Source organism: Nothobranchius furzeri, chromosome 11 (assembly GCF_043380555.1).
Source record: "Nothobranchius furzeri strain GRZ-AD chromosome 11, NfurGRZ-RIMD1, whole genome shotgun sequence".
Lineage (NCBI taxonomy): Eukaryota > Metazoa > Chordata > Actinopteri > Cyprinodontiformes > Nothobranchiidae > Nothobranchius > Nothobranchius furzeri.
This window is the reverse complement of record NC_091751.1, coordinates 34,444,780-34,460,533: the sequence shown is the minus strand read 5'-3', so window position 1 is coordinate 34,460,533 and position 15,754 is coordinate 34,444,780. Positions and strand designations below refer to the sequence as shown.

At 44.4% G+C, this 15,754-nt stretch overlaps 2 long non-coding RNA genes across 2 annotated transcripts; both read right to left on the bottom strand.

The window, feature by feature from the left end:
• Positions 1-2,425: 2,425 nt before the first annotated feature.
• On the bottom strand, positions 2,426-6,804 carry LOC139073093 (uncharacterized). Its single transcript, XR_011521891.1, has 3 exons — positions 6,646-6,804; positions 6,312-6,544; positions 2,426-6,237 (listed from the first exon to the last, which is right to left on the bottom strand). It is a non-coding gene; the product is annotated as an uncharacterized lncRNA (long non-coding RNA).
• A 4,739-nt stretch (positions 6,805-11,543) lies between these two features.
• LOC129164301 (uncharacterized) lies at positions 11,544-12,482 on the bottom strand. Its single transcript, XR_011521890.1, has 3 exons — positions 12,140-12,482; positions 11,921-11,988; positions 11,544-11,749 (listed from the first exon to the last, which is right to left on the bottom strand). It is a non-coding gene; the product is annotated as an uncharacterized lncRNA (long non-coding RNA).
• Positions 12,483-15,754: the final 3,272 nt, after the last annotated feature.

Sequence of the window (15,754 nt, the reverse complement as noted above, 5' to 3'; positions counted from 1 at the left end):
AAATCCCAGCTTGTTTTAAATCAGCAGTAATTGTGTCGATCTTGGAAAAGCACGGACTAGACACTGATTTAATTGTGAACTACTTTTTTGTTCCTATGGAAGGTCTTCGAAAGGGTTTTTGCTAAGCAACTAATATAATACCTAGCCACACATGAGCTATTTGAGACCTTTCAGTCTCCATTCAGATTAAATAATTCCGTGGAAACATCTCTGGTGAAAATGGTGAAGAACTTGTTGTTTAAGGTGGACAGTGGTTAAAAACCAGTCTTGTTGCTGCTGAATCTAAATGCTGCTTTTGACACAGCAGACCACTGGACAGACTAGAACGTTATATGGGAGTAACAGGAAACACACTTATGGCTGAAATCAGATCTGTCTGGGAGATCACATGATGTCAGATTCAGAAGGACATGTCTGAGACCTTTGTGCTGAAGCATGGAGTTCCTCAAGGGTCTGTACTGGGCCCACTGCTGTTCTCAATCTATCTGCTGCCTCTGGGTGGCCTGCTATGTCCATTTGATGTAACTTTTAATGTTATTCCGCTGCCTGTCCCTCTCTCTCTGGGTAGCTCTTACAACTTGATTAAACTAGAAAAATGCCTATCCACTGTTAGAGGCTGGTTATAAAATCATTTCCTGCTTTTGAATTTGGATAAAACAGAATTTATAGATGTTGAACCACTTGAACTCCACCAACTTTATTGCAACTTCACCTTGTTTCTGCTGCTTCATGTGTCTGTTGTCTTTGTCATCAGTCCAACGACTCAACAACCAGTGGGTTCCCAGTGTGTGAGTCCCTCTAGTGGATGTTGTGGAGTATTGTGTTGTCTTTGCTCTGCAGGTTTTCTACACATTTTTACTGTTTCCTGTCACTGTGGGCCTCACAGCACAGTAGTACACAGCAGAGTCTGTCGCTGCAGCAGAGGAGATCAGCAGGTCCACACGATTTTCTTTTTTGCTGACTTTAACTAAAAGTCCTGACCTTGATTCTTTTATTATTTCTTCAGACTCCAGGTGAGAGATCAGGAACTCTGGAGGTTCTCCTGGATCTTGTCGGTACCAGAAGAAATAATCACCAAGTGATAATTTAGAGTAACTGTAGGACAGAGTAACAGGGGCTCCTTCTAAACTGGACTCTTCATTCTTCACTGCAGTCAGCTGTTCACAGCTGACTCCTAAAGGAAGAGAAATAAGTTTGGAACTTTTAGAAAACCAACTCTTCAGAGTGAGTCAGACTCATCTAACCTCAGACTGAACACATTCCAAAGCTGTAGATTCAAACTGACCTGTTAGAATTGTGACAACCAGCAGAGAAAGCCCACAACAGTCCATGTTGAACAGAGTGAATGTTTGTGGTTTGTATGTTGAACTGTGTTGAATGTGGAAGTTTGTGTCTGTTCTATAGTTCAGTAACAGCTCAGCTCCTCCCTGAATCTCTCCGTCTCCTCCTTCATCTGTAGTTTCTCTTCTCTCAGCCCCCCTTCCTCCTGGTTCAGTCTGTCAGCTTCATCTGATGGATGGACAGGTTTGTTCCATGCTAGAACGTTCTGCTGCACATGGCCCTGAGCCAGGTTAACCCAGTATGTCCTCCAGCAGTCTAAGCCAATAGCAGCATATTTACAGAGATGAATCTACCACTCGTCTAAAGTTGCAGCTGAGTGGTTATTCTTTCCTTAACCAGCCCCGGGGTTCTGGTCATGGTGGAGGCCTAGCTGTTGTTTTAACAGACCATCATTCATGTAGCTCTACAACCTCTGGTCGCTTCTCTTCCTGTGAACTGCAGCTGAGTAACCCTTTAAGACCAGTGGGAGCGGCAGAGTTCCCATTTGCATTTCTGTGTTAAAATGCTTGTAAAACTGAAATAATATGACATAGAACAAAAGTTTTCTTGCATATTAAACCGGAGGAGTTACACTAATATCTCACACACTGAAGACGTCCCAGAGCGCTGTGTATTTCCGCTAATGAATTTGCAAAAAACAACCAAAATGCGCAAATAAGAAACACGTTTTCATTCAGACAGACACTGTATCGTTCTGATCTGCAGCTCACAGGGCTTCACACAGTAGAATAAATGCCATCACTTGTCAATGTGTCACATGATAATCACTCACCCAATCACCATCTTTTACATCATTTTCCCATGAATTGTAGTTCTTTGTAATCCCAGTCTGTCGGCTTGTTTCGGTGTGGGACAACATATAAATCATGTTCTATATATTTGAATTAAACTTAATTAAACATCAAAAGCTTTCAGTCTGTCCTGCAGTTCCTCTCCAGTTACCACATTTTAACTCAGGACCTAACCCTAACCCTACCACAGCAGCTCTGAATAACTAAAGTTATTGTATACCATCAACTCATTTTAAGAATACAGGTCGGCCCACAATAACAAACGCGGGTTTAATCAGCTTTTCAGAGTTTTATTGAATCTTTTCCACAACAGAATGACAGACATTTTTAATCCAGTTCTGAATACAGTTTATTTATAAAGCACTAATAAAAACAATACGTACCAAAGTGCTGTACAATAAACACATGTATAAAAAAGAAATAATACAGTTTTCAGCAACCTTGTAAGAGTCGTAGCAGAAACCAACCACCTGAATGGAAGGCCAAATAAAGATTTGTCTCCTCTGCTCTTACGTTTCTTCAGGGGAACCACGAGTAGGCTGCGATCAGCTGATCGAAGAGACCGCACAGGCACATGTGAAGTCAACAACTCTGACAGACATTGTGGGGTAAGACCATTTTGGCATTTAAAACCAAGTAACAACATTTTTAAATCAATTCGGTAAGTGACCGGAAGCCGATGAAGGCCTGAAAGGACCGGTGAAATGTGGACGTTCTTTCTTGTACCAGTTAAAGACGTGCCGCAGCATTCTGAGGCAGATGCAGGCGTGAAATGAAAGACTGGCTGGTAACCACCTACAGGGCCTTACAGTCGTCCAGGCCACTCATCACAAATGCGTTGATAAGTATTTCATAAAGTTGTCATGATAACAGGGTTTTAATCTTTGCTAGCTGTCTCAATTGAAGAAAGCTAGCACTCACACATCAAGACAAAACTGAGTATCCATTTTCACACTAAGATTTGTGACCATGGGCTTACAAAACTGTGCTAATGGTCCCAAATCCAAGCAGTCAGTACCGCCTCAGTGTTTTGGGCCAGCTTGTACAACCTTGCTTTTACAGTAAATGAAATGTAAGAATTTAGCCGCATAACTTTTCTACACTCTGATTTTGTTCACGACCAAGGGGCACATAGATCTATTAAATGTATTCATGTTTGGTTTTAAGTAATTTTCCACTAAATCAACATCCCATTGAAAAAAATTCATACATTTGTTGCAATTTATTTAATTCAGAATCCAATTTTTTTTTCAAAAACGAAAACAACTTACAGATTATCAGGAGAGAGAGAGAAAGAACATCACTGACTTTAATCTCTGAACATTTTCACATCTAATCTAAGCTGCATGGTGGTGCACACACACACACACACACACACACACACACACACACATATACACACACACAACTTATGCTACCAAGTAGTTTCTATGGTTTCATTGTGATTTCTTATTAAATATTCTATTTGGTGAGAGATAAACTTTGTAACGTGACGCAGGTGCCATTCCACCGAAGGTTGTTTACATACAGGTCAATACATACATACATACAGGTCAACGCTTTAAAGCCGTCATTTCACTCGGTGATTGAACACTCCAAACTCTGTCGACTCAACTGATGCCCTTGGTGTCCCTTGAGCTCCTCATTACCTTTTCAGGTGGTGTTAACCACAACGGCGCCGCCAGCTTGGTCGGTCAATCTGGTACCAGTAAGGTCAGTGACACCCAGAGTTGTCTCTGCATCAGGACCACTCCACACTGTAGTGGGGAAACCACCTACCCTAGTGGGAGTTGGCGGTTGCAGTGACACACCACCTGAGACTCCGCATCCTGTGGTGGGGACACCACCTACCAAGGGGGGAATTGATGGTGGCACTGATACTCCGGCTGAAGCCCAGTACCTTGGGTGGGGACTCCACCTGCCGAAGGACAGGCTGATGACGTCACTGACACTACTGCACTACAGCAGGCGCTGGTGGCCTCTAGTCCCGAGGTTGGTGACTCACCTACCAAAGGCGAGGTTGAACCGTGCCCTGTACCACCACTGGTTGACCCCGATCTCTCTGACAGCACCTGCGCATCGACCGAGGGCCCTCAGAAGCGCCCACCTGCACCGAACCCTTGCAAGGCCGCGCCAGTCTACAACCTACAACGTTCCTGGTTTCCATTTTCAGGTCTGATAAAATAAGTTTTGTTAGTCGTGTGTTTCGGTCTGCTATCAACCGCAGTTGAGATTCATCCTCAGCCACCTCTAACGTGTCTGTATGAACCTGGGCCATCTTCGGGTATCACACTCCGAGTCCGCCCAGGTCTACTAATGACTAACTATCGTCTAATTACACAAAAAATTTTCGTCAAATTCGACTCCGCTATGGCATGTATTGATAAGATGACGAATGTCTTCGGCAACCTCTCGGAAACGGGGGCCCGCTGGACTAGTACCCTGACACAGCATGCAGAAGCTGATATCCGTCACATGCTAATTCAGGCACTTACATTCACAGTTTCAAACAGTGACCTTTCCAGTACCAGCATTAGGCCAAAGCATTTCCTGGACGGATTTTTCTCTGTTGCTAATACAATTGGCAATGTTTTAAATTTCGGATTCTCTTCAGTCAACTCGATTGAGATTAACACAGTTCGTCGACACGTTGATGAGCTTAACAGAGAATATCCGGCTCTGTGTAAGCAGGTACTGAAGCAGTGGCGAGCCCTGAGACGGTTGGGCACGTCTGAAAAACAGACTATGGTGGTACTCAACACTCATAGCGACATTTTGCGTAAAACAACTTCCGCTGTGAATGAGTTGCATTCCTTTGTGAATGTTGATTATGCTCATACACAGATGCTGACCACTTGTCTGTCCGACTATGGTTGGGATGTGAGCTCCTCGATCGATATCCTCCTCATGGGGAGGATCCCTCCATACCTCGTGTCCCAGGAAATGGTCCGGTTTGCGATTGCTCGGGTGACCTCGAAGGACCCAATGGCTCTTCAGACTCACTTGGCTTTCCGTTAAGTGTCGATCCAGATGCTTGAGAGCTATCCTTCATCATCAACTTTCCTATTGTGTCTCCAAATGACATCTATAGATTAAGAGATGTGGTGAATGTAGGTAACTGGGTTGACGACACATGTCAGGTTACATACTCCTCCAGTCGTCGCGTACCATGAGGACACGCCACACGTCCGGTTAGTCCAGGACCTGCGCGTGTGTTCTCTCACACGTGGCCTACACTTCTTGTGTCCAGGTACACATTTTCTGCGTGGCGGTGCCGGTGGTGTGTGTGGCATTGATGAGTTGTCAGGTGATTCTAAATGTCCTATGACTGTGACTCCATGTTCACATGTTGTTCATACTACTGCTGTTGTTGTTGGAAACCGTTGGTTAATTAACACCCCTGCTAGAGAAGCTGATGTTTTCTATGAGCATCATGGTGTGTCTTCACGAGTTGTGCTTCCCTCTCAAACCCTATGGGTAACAGTTCCACGTGGTGCTACGGTCCATGTAGGTGAGGTCTCTCTATATTACTTGGATCCTGGTGAGCAGAAGTCTAAAGTGGAGTTTTCTCCTTTTTATGATAACATCTCCTTTGCTCTTTCTCCAGCTACGGTGGATCGTGTTACATTCGATGGTCCAACCATGGTTCGGGTGGGTGTGGTGAACAGGGTGCTGCGTGAGTTGTTGGCAGATCCCGGTCTCAGGTTTAAACCAGTGTCTTACTCCTGGTCCTCCGCTGATTCTGTCGTGATATTCACTGCATGCCTAAACCTCTGCCTGTCATGGGATTTGTCATTTTTCCTGTTCGATCACTTCTCCGCACGGTTGACCTTTCAAGGGGACTCGGTCCACGATGTCGCTGGGCACCTAACTCGGGCCATCGCACCGGTTCGTGAAGCACCTGCTGCCCAGGTGCCTCCGCCTGAGCCGGCCGGTCCTGCTCCTCCACCTGCACCTCTTGTCATGACCTGAGGCAAGAGTTTAACCCAGGACATGCAGAATCAAACTCGGAGGCCGGATGTGAGAAAAAAAATAAAATTATTTATTAGAATAACAACTTAAGGTGCACTGGAAATCCAGCGGGTGAGAGAACGGGAAGCAGCGTCTAGAGGGGAGAGGAGCAGACGTAAGTTTGGGAATTTGCAGTATGACAGGGGATGCGTTGACGGAGGGACTTACGGATGGGAGAGAGAAGTAGTATGTCCGAGGAGGAGTGAGCAGGGAGAGCGAGAGAGCGTTCAAGAGCGCAGAGTGATGGGTTTCCAGCAGGTAGGAGAGAGAGGGCAGACTGTGCAGTGAGCGGGTTGAACCAGTTGAGAGGACGAGGACCGAGGAGGAAGACCGTGAGCAGTATGGTAACGCAGTAGGAATCCAAAAACGAGAATGCAGGTTATGGGGAGGGATGACTGAGCCTGGAGCGTAAGAAAAAACTGGAATTAGGTCAGGGCAAAAACACGATGCAAAATAGATTCAAAGACAAGGTTTCAAGTTTTCACAAGGGCTGGGACTCTACCAGTGAGGCGTAATCATCCGGCAACCAGAAGCGTAAACCGTCCTCCTTATGAAGGTGGCCCGCTAATCAGCTGATGGGTCGCAGCTGCTGCTCTCTCTCCTGATACCAGAGAAGCTCAAAACACAGGTGAGATTGATGGTGTGTGGAGAGTGCTCACCTCCCGGCTCACAACAGTAACCCCCCCCCCCCCCCCTCAACGAACGCCCCCTGGCGTCCTAGCCGCAGCGGCCTCATACTCCTGGATGAGCGAAGGATCCACGATAAATGAGCGTGGCACCCAGGAGCACTCCTCGGGACCGTAACCCTCCCTATCCACGAGGTACTGCATACCCCAGCCGCGGGGGCGGGAGCCTAAGATCCTGCGGACAGTGTAGACCAAACCTACCTTGTGCATCCGAGCTGGAGGGGGAGGCGCAGGAGCAGGACAGAGAGGACTGATGACCACCGGCTTGACCAGGGAGACGTGGAACACAGGATGCACACGCAGGTTTCAAGGGAGATCTAGGTGAACAGTAGTGAAAGACGGAACGTCCAGGACCTTAAACGGACCTATGAACCGGGGTGACAACTTGCGGGTGGCCGCCTTCAGCAGAATGTCCTTAGAGGATGGCCACACAGACTGACCCGAAATGTAGACTGGGGCAGGACGCCGCCGGCGATCCGCTAGCTGCTTGTTTCTCTGGGCGGTATGGTTCAGCGCAGCCCTGGTGGTGGCCCAGGCGCGGCGGGCGCAACAAAGAAATTCGGGAACAGAGGAGATGGATGAAGACTGCGGGGGAAAAAGAGAGGGCTGATAACCAAGGGATGCTTCGAAAGGAGACTGACCTGTAGCAGTAGAGATGTGGCTGTTTAAGAGCATACTCCACCCAGGGTAGATGGATGCTCCAGGAGGACAGGTGTGATGAGCAGACACAGCGCAGCATGGCCCCCAGCTCCTGGTTCATGCGTTCACATTGTCCATTAGACAATGCTGAGTTGAGGTTTCCGCCCACCAGTACTGGCGGCGGGCGCCCCCTTTTACTAGGGAGGGGCAGTTGTTCACAAAATGTCCCAGCAAACCACAATATAGACAAAGCCCAAATTTGCGTCGGTGATCTTTCTCCTCCTGGAGGAGTTTGGCTCTGCCTATCTGCATGGGTTCCTCCGTGGGTAGAGGATCGGGTGCGGAGCCTACATGTGAATGTACCACAAAAGGAAATAGAGATTAGTATTGTAAAATTTGATACTTAAAATAAACTTAAATCTGCAAATGATATTTGTAAAAATAACTAAATTACTTTTAACTATCTAGAAATACAGAAAAAATTTAGAATTTGGATTTTGGATTTGGCGGATTTAATCACATCACACCGTTATGAACTCAAAGTCAACCAAGGCTGTGCGTTATGTTTAGACATGAATTATATCAACACACACACACACACACACACACACACACACACACACACACACACACACACACACACACACACACACACACACACACACACACACACACACACACACACACACACACACACACACACACACACACACACACACACACACTCAAAACAGAACTTGGGTAACTTGAAACAGAGAACAGAGGGAGAGGAAATAAAAGTCACCCCACCCCCAAACACTGTTGGAGGTACGACTAGAGATGGAGATGGAATTGGAAGTGGGTCACCGGTAGGTGATGGAGTACCATTTGGATCTTTAGGCGTCAGAGTTATTTTTAGATGGTTCCCCAAAAAGCAGAGCGAGAGAACCATGTGGAGAAGGCAAACGAAACGTAGCAGGAAAACAGGTAAACAAAACTGCTCTGTGTTTTAAAAAAGAACTACAGCATGGAATTAGAGATACGACACAAAAAGAACACACCTAAAAAATTCAGGAGTTTGTCACCAACACTGCAGAGAGAGATGGATGGGTTGTAGTGAGGCCTTGAGCAAAGATGTTTTAGCATCTTTGCAATAACATGAACTGTGGCAGAGATTTGTTTTGGAAGTCGGATGCCAAACAGATAGTGTTTTTGTGTCTGCAGCTGAAAGGTTACTTTCTGGTCAATTTGTACGTGAAAATTGACCACTTGGTAGGTCACAACCCTGAGATGCTTCAACTCCTCCACTTGAGGCAAGACCAGTGGACAAGCTCTGGCACCCATCATACAGGGACCTATCACCAGAACCCCTTCCTTTCACCACATCACCCCGGTTCTCCAATAGCTTCACTGGCTCCCAGTTAAATTCAGGTCCATCTTCAAAATTCTCCTCCATACCTTCAAAGCAATCCATAACCTCTCTCCTCCATATATCTTAGACCTTATAAGTATTCACACCCCATCCCGTTCTCTCAGATCTTCTTCTTCCATCCATCTTGCGGTTCCTTCTGCCCGTCTCGCTACCATGGGGAGCAGAGCTTTCAGCCGCTCTGCTCCTCGTCTCTGGAACTCACTTCCCCCAGACATCAGGAACATCGACAGTTTTACCCTTTTCAAAACAAAACTCAAAACACATATGTTTAAATCTGCCTACAACCTCTGATTTTATTGAAATGTTTCTCTCTTTGTTTTTTCTTGTTTGGGTTTTATTATTGTTTTATTGTATTTTCTGTCAAGTGACCTTGGGTGTTCTGAAAGGCGCTTCTAAATAAAATTTATTATTATTATTATAACAGCTTGTATCAGAGGCTACGGTACCCCATGCTCCCGGGGTACCACCACAGGGCCTCCCGAGGGATGTGGTTCTCCACCTGAGAGAGCAAAACTGAAAGGCTAATCTTCAGCACTCAGACATCAGTTCTGATTGCTGTACTGCCAGGCAGGCAGGGGGGGGTTGTGAAGAACTTGTTTAAGGTGGACCGTGATTAAAAACCAGTCTTGTTGCTGCTGAATCTAAATGCTGCTTTTGACACCGCAGACCACTGGACAAGCTAGAACGTTATATGGGAGTACCAGGAAACACACTTATGGCTGAAATCAGAGCTTTCTGGGAGCTCACATGATGTCAGATTCAGAAGGACATGTCTGAGACCTTTGTGTTCAATCATGGAGTCCCTCAAGGGTCTTTACTGAGCCCACTGCTGTTCTCAATCTATCTGCTGCCTCTGGGTGGCCTCCTATGTCCATTTGATGTAACTTTTATTGTTATTCCGCTGCCTGTCCCTCTCTCTCTCGCGGTAGCTCTTACAACTTGATTAAACTAGGAAAATGCCTATCCACTGTTAGAGAATGGTTATAAAATCATTTCCTGCTTCTGAATTTGGATAAAACAGAATTTAAAGATGTTGAACCACTTAAACTCCATCAGCTTTACTGCAACTTCACCTTGTTTCTGCTGCTTCATGTGTCTGTTGTCTTTGTCATCAGTTCAACGACTCAACAACCAGTGGGTTCCCAGTGTGTGAGTCCCTCTAGTGGATGTTGTGGAGTTTTGTGTTGTCTTTGCTCTGCAGGTTTTCTACACACTTTTACTGTTTCCTGTCACTGTGGGCCTCACAGCACAGTAGTACACAGCAGAGTCTGTCGCTGCAGCAGAGGAGATCAGCAGGTCCACATGATTTTCTTTTTTTCTGACTTTAACTAAAAATCCTGACCTTGATTCTTTTATTATTTCTTCAGACTCCAGGTGAGAGATCAGGAACTCTGGAGGTTCTCCTGGATCTTGTCGGTACCAGAAGAAATAATCACCAGGTGATAATTTAGAGTAACTGTAGGACAGAGTAACAGTGGCTCCTTCTAAACTGGACTCTTCATTCTTCACTGCAGTCAGCTGTTCACAGCTGACTCCTAAAAGAAGAGAAATAAGTTTTGAACTTTTAGAAAACCAACTCTTCAGAGTGAGTCAGACTCATCTAACTTTAGACTGAACATATTCCAAAGCTGTAGATTCAAACTGACCTGTTAGAATTGTGACAACCAGCAGAGAAAGTCCACAACAGTCCATGTTGAATAGAGTGAATGTTTGTGGTTTGTATGTTGAACTGTGTTGAATGTGGAAGTTTGTGTCTGTTCTATAGTTCAGTAACAGCTCAGCTCCTCCCTGAATCTCTCCGTCTCCTCCTTCATCTGTTGTTTCTCTTCTCTCAGCTCCCCTTCCTCCTGGTTCAGTCTGTCAGCTTCATTATAAATCTTTGTGAGGTGAGGAGGTTTGCTCTTGTTTCAGAACAGAAGTCTAAAGAATCTCCTTTTCTCTGTTGGAAACACAGGGATCCTGGGTAACACTCAGTCTGACCTGTGGTGTTCCTCAGGGCTCCATCTTTGGTACCTTTGTGTTTTAGGTGACTGACTCTTTTGTTTAGGAAATGTCTTATTGTTTACAGCCCACGTGTCTTTTGTTGGCATTTCTTTAACTTCTCTTTAAATGAGCGTATTATTTACTTTACACCATGATACGTGTTGTTGCTGCATCTCAGAGGTAGATGTTCCGACACTCATTGATATCACTTAGTATGATTAACTTAAACTATTAGGCAGGGCCGGAGTGGGACACATTTTCAGCCCTGGAGTTTCAGACCCCAGACCGGCCCACTTAACGAATTATTATTAAAATCATGTTAGAACTTTATATGTATAGTCTACAAAAGCACACTACTCGGTAAAGCCTTGTAATTCAGTGCAAGAAGGAGTTGCTTTACAATGTAGGTTTATTTGAACATCAGTGCACATCTCCCAACATTGTTCTTTACAACACATTCTCTAACAATTTAACAATCTACCTTCTGTTCAAACAGCTGTTCTGAGATTTTCAAACCTTTAAAATGAAATGACTCAGCACTCCCTTTCACACTTTTTCCAGTTTCCCTAGACTCACCTGCACACAATTAAAATAATCATCTGTAAAGCTTTAGCACATTTGATATGGAAAACACATTTTTTGTAACCAATTCAAATATTTTCTATGGCAAAATATGCAGACTTATTTCATTTTACTTTCATTCTAATAGCGATCTGTTGTGGGCTTTGTGCATTTACTAATAAAAATACAACAGGTCACTACTATTATTTGGACATTAAAATTATTATAATGAAACTAATGTTTGCTTGTTTGCACATGAGTTGGCTCACCTTCTATCCCAACAGGAGCAATACCCTCACTGCTGGCTCCTGGCTCTTCTTCTGACACTACACTGTGTGAAAATTGTCACATTTCAGCATTCATTTTCCTTTTTTACACGCTTTCTGATCAATGCTGAATCATCTAGCATTTTAGAACACTTTCATATAGAGCCAGGATAGTTTTCATCATATAAATTTTAATAATATTCAGTTCACTGACTCAATAAGTAATCCTACCTGTACATGCCCGCTCTGGAATTGTGGGCTTCTGCCTGGTGCTTATTAGGCCTACTGGATCTTGTGGGCTACAAGACAGTTTGGTGGCATCAGTCACATCATACTGTTAACTATATTACATAACGTTATGTCATGACGCCATATAATTCATTATTGATGCTTAATTAACTTGAATGGTGATTTGCAGCTGGTAAAGTTTAACATCTTGACTTGCCTTACCCGTTTTATCTTCATTTGAAGTTAAAGACCGCAAGCTTGTTTGAGAAAAAAAGGTGCTCATTTTTGCACATTTAGCTGCATCTGTTTCCAGCGCTTTCCTCTTTTTAATTATTGCCTTCTCCGCGCCACCCTTGCTCTTTCTACTTTCCATCTTTCCGTCAACTGCGTGGTCACGTGGTGCGCACAGGCGCATACAGGGGAAAAAGAAAAAAAAAACGAGCTGCAGCCTGCAGGTAGAGACAGCCGGGAGGAGCGTATGAGATCAGCCCGGCGGCCTCAGTGCCATGACTGAACACCGGCACCAAAAAATAAAAATAAAATGATAAAAAACAAAAACGAGAGCACCGGCCCATGCAGCCCAAACATTGCGCGGCCCACCGGGAATTCTCCAGACCCTCCGGATTAGCCACTCCGGGCCTGCTATTAGGAACAAGGAGACATGTTTATGAACATCTGTGCACGTGTGCTGTCTCATCTCAGGCATCTTGTATTCATAGTCTGTAACAACGTTTCCCACAATGTTCACACAAGAGAGGCCTGCACTTCTTTTATTTATAGACCACAGAACTCCACCCACATTGCATCACACTACGTACAAAGATCTTCTAGTGGTGCCAGACATCACACTACAACAATAGGTCTTATGGGATTCTTTGTAAAAATTGAGTTGAATAAGTTATTTTACTACGTAGCTTAGCATCACCATGTATGGTGATAAAATCAGAGGTTACCAGTTTTGATTATACAGTGTGTGGTATGCAGCAGCTCAGCAACGACTACACACAGCCCTTTCTCTTCCGGCTCTTGGAGGGTGCAGATGCTTTTCTTCTCCTCTCCTCCATATCTTATCCTCAAGGCCTTTGTCTGTCTGTGTGTGCTGGGTGCACGGCTGCTTCTGCATTTTTTCTGGAAACTGGAAACTGAAATTCACTAAAATGGATCTCGTCAGTTGGTCACTCAACGCGGTTGATACAATTTTTTCAACGATGAGAACGGGAGAAGGGGCTCCCGGATGCCCCTCTAGCACAGACCCAGTCGGACACATCATTGACTCCTGGAAACGGTGGAACTTGATTTGTCTATCTCAGCTGTCTGTGGAGGACTCTGAAGATGTGTGGATATTCGTGGTGTTGGTGTCGGGTTTCCTGCTGATTGACATTGGAGGCTACTTGGCTTACTGGAAAATTTACGAGCTGTCGAGGAATATTGGCCTGATCCCCGAGCTCAGAGATGGATTGCACTGCGCTGTGAATTCACAGACTCACATAATTGTTGAGATAAATCGTAAGCTTGGAAATTTGGCCAAGATTCATTCATTGGCACAGAAGATGGATGCCATCAAGGATAGAGTAGACACATCAGCACGGATTGGGATAGTTTAATGTCCATTATTGGGATTTTGAGAGGTTGAGGACCAACAAACTGTAAGACAGAAAGGAAATTATCTCTGTCTGGCCCCAAAACAATTTCTAATTGGAATCTGGCGCCCTTGAGCCTGCAAGGCCTGGGCGGGACTGTGGGAAGGCCGCTGAAACGTTCCAGGGTCACTGCAACCCTCCAACCCTCAATGCTCCTCCCCTTATCAACACTGAGGTGACATGGGCTGCTTCTATCGTGGCTGCAGGAACTGAAGTAGGGATAGTCCCAACCCACCACCCCACCTAGTGGACACTTGTGTTGTCTGAAGTCTGTTGCATATATGTTTGAGGTGTTTTTTTGCAGAGCAAAGCTGCCCTCCTGGTGGGAGGGTAACTCTGAAGTGCCTTTTTTCCCCTCCACCTGAACCAATCCTCATGTAACCCTCTTACAGTATCTCTAGTAAGGTAGCGCGACTCAGGGTTGCAAATGACCACAGTCACCAATTCTTGTCATATGTTTTGCCCATGTATGTCTGATCTCTGAATTGTGTGTACTGAAACTCTAATTTCCCTCTGAGATTAATAAAGTATCATTGATTGATTGATTGATTATACAGTGTGTGTTATGCAGCAAATCAGCAACAACCAGGGGCGTCGGACTGGGGGGGGAAAGGGTACCGTTTACCCAGGGCCCACTGCAGGGAGGGGCCCTGAGACAGCTTTGAATAAAAATGTTTTATTGTTGTTGTTTTTTCCCCCCAACTTACTTAATGTCTTAATAAACTTCCCTTTACCTGGATAAAGAGGTTAAGAAACAGAATTTCGCCTTAAAAATAATAACTGAATAATCTCTGAGGCATCTATCACCCCTTAAAAATGTGCAAAGTGGTTTAGTCCACACCCGCAGCCAGGGGCTGCACGGCCGCATGTACAGCTAATGAGACATCGCAGATGCCGACAGCCAGAGCTGGAGGCAGGAGAGTCAGTCATGTCTTTTCCCAAGAAAGGGAAATCTGGCTTCCAGAAAAGAAAAGAAAAGAAGGAGAAGGAGAAAAGGTTAATTGAACAGAAGCAAGTAGAAGGACGGTGAGCAGCAGCAGCAGAACACAGTTTTAGCTGATATTAGCTAGCTCTCAGAAGCTGCAATCATGTTAGGTGTTCAGTGTTAAACGCCTTTAGTTTCACCATCAAGATCAAATATAAATTAATTAGTGTTGTCAGTGAAAACACTAATTAATATATATATATTAACCAGAATTATTATCGCGGGCGGCCGCCGCCAATTAATTCGCGGACCTTGCAGTAAAAACAGGTTCACTCTGTGTGGATATTTCAGCTCCTTCCCAGTCATGGACCAGGACAAACTTGGTATCGATGGATTCGTGGTAATCTCAGGAATGTGAAGCTGCCACTGTTTTTCGTATAGCATGATGACACTGGTGTTAGAGGATTGTTATTGACTTGGTTAGATATTTTAAGCCTATTTTAAATTTCTTTATATTTGATCTTGAAAACGGACAATCTTATAATTTGGCTGATAATGCAGCGATTATAAAATTTAGAGTACATTACATTCACAGAGAGAACCTGGTTTATTTCATGTCATATGTATTTAATATATCAAGATATATCAGTATTAGCAAAGCTTAACATCACAAACCATGACAAACATGACCGAAGAGCAGATGAAGATATCATGCCAGGCACTGATGAGAAAATATTACAAGGATCTCACAGCTGAATTTGGGAATGAGATGCTACACCTGAGAACAATATATGGTGCCACATTCCCACACATTCGGTCTCCTCTTGAGCTGCTTAATGCCATACAGGATGTAATTACAGAGCATTTTTGGAGAAGTTTGTATTGGACTGAGGATATTTTGCACACTACCTGTGACTGTTGCTGGGGGTGAACGGGCTTTTAGCAAACTGAAACTGGTGAAAAATTATTTGAGATCAACAATGTCCCAGGATAGACTGAACAGCCTAGCTCTTCTTTCTATTGAAAGCCAATTAGCCAAAGGACTGGACTTTAAAGATCTCATAAGTGATTTTGCTAACATGAAGACCCGTCAGTGGGCATTTACTGGAAAATAAATTCCAGGATTTTTGTTTGAACACATTGTTGGCAAATAAAAATAATTATATGTGAAGTCTGGGCATTTCACTTTTATTATGCTGGCATTTGTATTTGCTCAATATAGAGGTTAAACTAGGATCATATTTATTATCTTGTCTTATAGCATGACAAAAA